The sequence below is a fragment of the Cynara cardunculus genome, unplaced genomic scaffold (assembly GCF_001531365.2).
Source record: "Cynara cardunculus var. scolymus isolate 2C unplaced genomic scaffold, CcrdV1 Un_Scaffold_2271, whole genome shotgun sequence".
NCBI lineage: Eukaryota > Viridiplantae > Streptophyta > Magnoliopsida > Asterales > Asteraceae > Cynara > Cynara cardunculus.
Genome location: NW_020201031.1, coordinates 38,743 through 46,654, shown reverse-complemented (window position 1 = coordinate 46,654; position 7,912 = coordinate 38,743).

Here is a 7,912-nt window from a genome sequence, read left to right as displayed (position 1 = left end):
ATAGAAATTATGATTAAAAAATAATATTTTTTAGTATTAGTTTTTTACATAATAATAAATTATAATTAAATAAAATAACTAAAAGAAAATTAGTATAAAAAAAGATAACAAAAAATACAAAAATACAAACAAAAAAGAAATGATTATATAGGAGGTAGGGGTGTCATTAATAAGGGGTAGGGGTGCCATTAGCCTTCCCACATAAATACTCATAAACCTATACTATTAATGTGTTTTTGGTCATACCTTGTTTTCGACATTTGTTGTTGGTTGATATCACATATTTGATTGTAAGTGATGGCCAAACCGGCCCGGCCCCGCCCATAACCGCTAGAGGACCGGAACCGGGACCGGCAAGGACCGGTTGAGGGACCGCCGGTTATGCTATTTGTCATTTTTTGGGACCGAAACCGACCGGGACCGGTTGTGGAACCGGCCCAGCCCGGTCAACGAAAGTCAAAGTTTCGTTAGAAGTCAAACTAGCCGTTAGAAGTCAAAGTAGCCGTTAGGAGGAGTCAAACTAGCCGTTAGAGACGACTTTAATTCGTTTTTTTCATCTTCTTTGCTACCAATTAAGTATATATATGCATGGGAGTCCCAAGTAAACATACCAACTCATCTCATCTTCAAAAATGCAAAAAACGCTCTTAATTCTCGGTTTCTCGCTCCATTTTCTGAATTCGCTACGTATTAATTTCTTGTTTCCACTTCACAATTCTCGTTTCTTTCTCTCTTTGTCTTATGAAATGGCCGGTGAACAACCATCAAACGAACAAGTTGCCCAAGTTCTCGCCGAACACGGACGAAAGCCCGAGATTTGGAATCACTGCAACTTGGTAGTTCTCACGACCGAAAAAAGAAAGGCACAATGCAAATTTGTGTCAAGTTCTCCTTACGGCGGATGGAAATTCTACGTTAATGAGGCACACCGAAGAAATGTGCCCAGGGTTGAGGTCGGGGGGCGATTCAAGGCAACCGATACTTGACACCTAAGGTCAAATATGGTCGTATGATGCCGAGTTGAACCGACAAATGACAACACAATGTGTCATTCAAGTCAGGTTGCCTTTCAGACATTTCGACAACCCTCACGTTACGAAGTTGATTCAAAAGACGCTACAACCACGATACAAGCCGGTAAGTCGTCAAACCTTTAGACGTGATGCAATAAAAATGTGGAAAATGTGTCGGGCCGAAATGCAACAAATGTTTTCCGCTTTACCTAACAATATTTGTTTAACGTGTGATATATGGAGCGCACCATACAGATTGCCGGTTTCGTATATATGCATAACAACACATTGGGTTGAGCCTACAACATGACATTAATTCAAACGTGTAATCGCGTTTGAACCGTTTGGTGTGCCACATTCGAGAGCACGTCAATTTTCTATTATTAAAAAATGTCTTGCATTTTATAATTTAGCCGCTAAAATAATTAGTATTTCATTTGATAATGCTAGTGATAACAATTTTTGTGTGGAAAAATTAAAGTGTCATTTGACACTTTATTTTAGACGGAAAATTATTTCATACACGTCGTTGTGTGCACACATAATAAATTTAGCCGTTCAAAACGGTATAAATACTTGTAAACCCGTAATAAATAAGTTTAGACTTATGTTGCGGCGAATTTTCACAAAAGGTAAAAAAAATGAATGCGGCCTATAGAAAGTATTACGAGGACGTCGATTATAGAGCTTTGGGGCCGATGTTCGATATGCCCGTTCATTGGAACTCGACTTATTTTATGATTGAAAATTTGTTAAAACAAAAAAAATTATATTTTTGCTTTTTATAGACACTATTACCCACAAAATTCTATTAGAAATCTTGATTAAGCCGTGCTTGAAGGATTGTACGATATTTTAGGTGATTTTAAAACTGCGACAATATTTTTATCGGGAATTTATTATCCAACAAGCCCTTTAGTTTTAAACCAAATCTATATTTTGGCAAGTAGAATTGCCCAATACGAAGACCGTCACAATTGGGGAAGGTTGATGTCTTGCATGAAAAAAGAATTGTTAAAATATTTTATGGGCATCCCATTTGCTTTTCTTTGTGCTGCGGCGTTGAACCCGTATTTAAATATTGTTGGTGTTGAAGTTTTAATTACATAAATATGTGTGGCTTTTGGTTTGGATACCGCTACGGATAATTCTTTTTCAATAGAACAAAAACGTTTATTTAATCGTAATTTTCAAGATTTATTTGATCATTACAAACATTTTTACGGAGGAGGAAACCAATCACAAACACCTTCCCAACATGGTTTTGCGGGTTCTAGTTCTTCTTCTAGTGGTCATCGACAAAGTCGTAAAGAGTTGATGACTAATTTAATGAACGAGGTTTTAAATGAATCAAGTAAAAAAATCGATATGATAACGATTTGGGTGAACTAAATATGTATGTGCATACTAACTTTATGGCTGCATGTCCCGCAAATGATGTCGAAGATTATGAAAAAAATTATTTGTTAGATTTTTGGAAACAAAAACAACCTCAATTCCCGATTTTGGCGTGCATCGCACGTGATATACTAACAATCCAAGCTAGTAACGTAGTTTCGGAGTCTGCTTTTTCTCTTAGTGGCAGGATCATTTCGATACGTCGGACAAGACCAAGCCCAAAGTTCGTGGAGTGTTGCATCTGCTTGAAGGATTATTTGGATAGCGTTGATAGGATTCAACACATGACATCGTTAGAGATGGAGATTGAAGTGGTGGAATAAAATCTGGAAGAAAATGAAATCTCCATGGGACTAAGCACGCCACCAACTACCGATACCGAGGGAACTTACTCACAATATGATGATGATGAGGAACTCGACATTGATGATCTTGAAGACCAAAAGGCTATTAGAAGAATTCAAGAGACATGAACTCTTCAAGTCAATCCGACACGGGATACCAATGAAGATTGATAAATAAATGTATTTTCAAATAATTTTATAACAAATTTTTGTAAAACATTGTAATTTTAATCATAAAAAAAAGTATTTTTAAAGTGTACTTGAGTGACCCGTATTTTTAAAGTGTATTTGAGTGACCCGTATTTTTAAAGTGTATTTTTAAACGTAATTATAATAAAACGTATTTATAAACGTGTATATATATACAACAAAATGTATTTATAAACATGTATATATATATATATATATATATATATAACAAAACGTATTTTTAAACGTATTTATAATAAAACGTATTTATAACAAAATATATTAAAAATAACATATTACAAATATATTAATAACATATTAAAAATAAATTAATAACAATTTTTTTTAAACATTTTTTTTGAATGGGCCCGGTAGGGACCGAAACCAGGACCGGGACCGGCTAGACATAACCGATTATAGGTTAGCTTGACCTGTTAAGAGCATTTTCACCGGAACCAGGACCGGTTATGGAAGGACCGGTTTAGTCGTTGGTCAGGACCGATAGGGACCGGTTACGGCCCGGCCCGGGATCGATTTTTGGCCATCACTAATTGTAGGTTAATAAAGTTTTTTTTTTTTTTTTTTTTGTTTTTTTTTTGTTTTGGGACATTATGGTGCTTAAATCCTAACAAGCGGTATCACAACTTTATTTTGATTATTGGTGTTTCAATCGAATATATTCAAGCACACCTTGAAGCAACCTGATGGCTATCTTTGCCAAAGGTACAACCCCAAGTAATCCTTCATCAAACACTACTGCTACCTATGTTAAAGGTCTATATGCAACATATGGATCAACATTTTGTATTGAGAGGTGGAATGGGGACTAAGACTTTGGAAAGTGGGGGTAGAAGATGAAAGTAATACTAGCTTAGTTTGGTTCTCCTATTGTACCTATTAAGTAGAAGGTTAGAAGAAGAGTTAGGATAGATAGAAGAATGGGCTCTCACCACATTCAACTAGAAATAGGTGAGATGGTGATTTTAATGTAATTTTTTTTCTTTAGTTAACCTGTATATCCAACCCGCTATGCGAGTCGACTAATCCTAGGGCGACCACCCGCTTCCCAGGTAGCCTAGAGTCAACACATTTGAACCTCCGTAGCCACAAGGGGACTTTTATTCCTCCTCGGATTCGAACCTAGGACCTCTAGACACTTTTTGACCTTTGGAGCTCAAGATCAAACCAATCGGGCACCACCCTTGTGGTTGATTTCAATGCAAGTTTGGAGACAACGACACGAGGCATCTAGACAAACTAGAAGCCTAACCTCAGTAAGTCCCTCATTAATCGTCTCATCCTAATTGGGAACTTTTTCACATACACGATGAAAGTAGACACATGAATCAAGTAACATCTCAATGTGATTGATGATATAATCACCAAGATGATTTGGAGTATGTAGACTTGGAGATAGATGATGAAAATTTGTTAATGATCCTATTATACTCCCGCCATATAAGGTACACCAGTTTTGCTAATTTGTTGTTTTATGGTATAGATACTTGTCACACCCCGCTAAAACGGAAACGCGAGATGCAACAGGCAAGCGAGTCACAACAACAATTAATAAATAACACCTTTAAGTTTTACAAAATAAAACGAGTTTAATAGCATAACCAAAATTTTTATAAACCCTTCATTTACAAAACTTCCGATTCGAACTTAATCARCTTTGCCACGAGTATRCTCCCATAGAACTGCAAATCTTACTTGCTTCCTGAAAAGCATGGAACATAAAACGAATCAACTTCAAAGAGTTGGTGAGCTCACAGGTTTTCACATGCATAAAACATTTTAATGCATAAACCAAATATTTTAGGGAGAGGGTATCTGTTCTTGATGGTCAACTTATTAAGTTTCCTATAATCAATGCACATTCGCATTGACCCATCTTTCTTTTTAACGAACAGAACCGGTGCACCCCATGGTGAGTAACTTGGTCTTATAAATCCCCTGTCTAATAACTCCTGGAGTTGATTTGACATTTCTTGCATCTCTGATGGTGCCAAGCAATATGGCGCCTTTGCCATTGGGGCAGCTCCATGAATTAAGTCGATACCAAATTCGACTTGTCTTGGTGGGGGTAGTCCTGGTAAATCCTCAGGGAATACATTAGAAAACTCTCAAACTACAAGGAAATTTTCAATACTTTTCTCCTTGACCTTCCCATCAATCACATGTGTCAGAAATGCGGCGCAATTTCTCTTCAAGTACCTTCGCATTTTCATGCAGGATACTATCTTAATTTTTCGTTCTGACTTATCTCCTTGAATCACAATTGGGTCATTTCCATCTTAAGGAATCCGGATAGTCTTTTCTGAACAGATGATCTCAGCTTGATTTTTGGATAGCCAATCCATGCCGATAACTATGTCAAAACTTTCTAGTTCAATCGGTATAAGGTCTATGCTGAAATCCTTATTGGCTAAACTTAGAGTGCAATCCTTAATTATGTCATTAACCTTAATTTCTTGGCCATTAGCAAACTCAATTACGTAAGCTTCTTCCAACCTTTGGGGCTTTAAGTTAATATTTGGCTCAAAATCTAGTGATACAAAACTCCTATCTGCCCCTGAATCAAATAAAACTGATGCAAATTCATTATTCAGAAGAAACGTACCTGAAACTACATTGGGATCATATCTAGCTTCTTTGGCTCCGATCTCAAACGCTCTTCCCCGTACCTGACCTTCTGGGTTTCCTTGACTGGATGGTCGTCAGGCTTGGCTTGCATTGGCTCCTTGTTTCCTTCTTGGGCATACATTTCGCATATGTTCTGGGCTCCCATATTCGAAGCATAATCTTCTTCGGCAGTCCTTTGCTGTATGACCCCCTAGGTGGCATCTTTGACAAATGATACAATTCCCCCGATGTGGATATTTGCATCTATTACACTTGGTCGTGCCTCATTGAGTTACCGCCTGAGTTTGTGCCCCAAAATTTCTCATTACTCTCCTATTCTTGTCATATTTTCCCCCAAACCTTCGATTCCCCTATTCCTCCATTTTTCTTTTTCCCTTGGCAAATTCTCCTGATCGGACCGTATTATTCGTGAGTTTGGTGGAAATGTCTATTGCCTCCTGAAGAGTCTTTGGATTTGCCGAGGTAATGTTTCCTCTAATCTCGGGGGACAATCCCCAAATATACCTCTCAATGCGGACTTCTTCCGGTGTCACTAGATGAGGTACTAAATTCGCCAACTTATGGAATCGAGCTGTGTAGGCAGCTATATTTTCTCCTTTCATTTCATGATTCCATAACTCCATTTCTAACTTCTGGAGTTCGCTTCTTGGGCAGTATTCATTCTTTAGCAATTTCTTAAATTCTTCCCAGGAAAGTTGGTTAGCCGCTTCTCGGCCTCTGGTTTGTACTAAAGTATTCCACCAGGTAAGTGCCCTTCCTTGCAATAGACATGCCGCATACTCTACTTTATTTCTTTCAGTACATTTGCTAATGTGAAGAACAGACTCCATGCTCTCAAGCCATGATAATAATCCCACTGCTCCTTCGGTTCBATTGAATTCTTTCGGGTTGCAAGATCTAAAGGTTTTATAAGTGCATTCCCTAGCCGCCCTTGGCTCTGGATAATTTGGTTGGTTAACATTCATGCCAGCAGCCACTTGAATGACTATGTTGGGGATTTTCTCTCAGAATTCGTTATTTTTATAGCAATAACAAGGTTGATAGCTTTCAGTTGTTTAAATAATGCCAAATGTGTTCATTGCATGGAGGTTATTCAACATTTGCATGATCAGAACAAAGAAATCTTATACACCATGACTTGTCATAAATAAACATTTCCCAAAAAGATAGTATGCATTCGAGGATGGTTATAATTGTAAAACAAGATAGTGAGTTTCTACGCAAAAGAGTGGGCATTCTACCACTTATCCTTCCTCTAGAACAACATCCATCCTATCACTACTCCTAAAATTAACATCATCACTCCGCTAACTACCAATCATCTGTACAACCTCCTTATTTCCCGCCTAGCTGCATTGACAACGTCCGTGTTACTCAACACACGCTGATGGTGTGCTTCCATCACATCAGACAGGTTGTTTAGGATATGATGATGATATCCCAGCCGGGATTGGTGAGTCTGCGTATCTGATGCAATTTTTTGCACCCATTCTCGTTCAGCCGGGATCATGCCCTGGGCATAGGATGCAGGCACTCCAGTCACTATTTGGGATAGCCTATGCCCCTGCTGTGGTCGTGATGGCTCTCCTCTTACTCTAGAGGAATTCTCAAATGTCACTCGTCGAGGCAGTGGAACGCTCTTCCTTGGCGTGACTCTGATCCTTGAGCCATGAGAGGTTCGTGGTGGAACATCGGGTGCTGGCTCTGATGGGGGTAAGAAAGATGCTTGTGGAGAGGCAGATGCTCCACTATTTGCAGTATCCTGCTCATACGGATCTATCTCTTCATTGTGGGCTGAGTTCCTTCTAGAGTGGCCAACCACGTAACCCGATTCATCAGCTGAGTATTCACTAGAACCGGATGACGCTATAATGATCTGCAACATTAATAATCTTAATTACTAAATACGCCATCTATAAATACTTAGAGATATAACCAAAGCTTCTACACAAGGCTAAGAGTGGAAATCAAACTAGATTCTCAAAATATAAGCCTCTGGTTGTACTACCAGAGCCTTTGGTTCCTTGACCAGAGCCTCTGGTCTCTTGACCAGAGCTTCTAGTTCAACTAAAATTCTTAGGAAAGGATTTCTTATCCATCGGTCGTCTGGCAAATCAATGGAATTCTAATTTATCATCCGCTGGTTCAACATATATACTTAGAATAATTATGGAATTTTCGTCCATCGATCCTCTGGTTCCTCATAATGCACTTACCAGAGCTTCTAGTTACAAGACCAGAGCCTCTGGTTCAACTTTCATACATAGAAAAATACTAAGCAACCTATCCATCGATCTCTGGTTCCTCATAATGCACTTACCA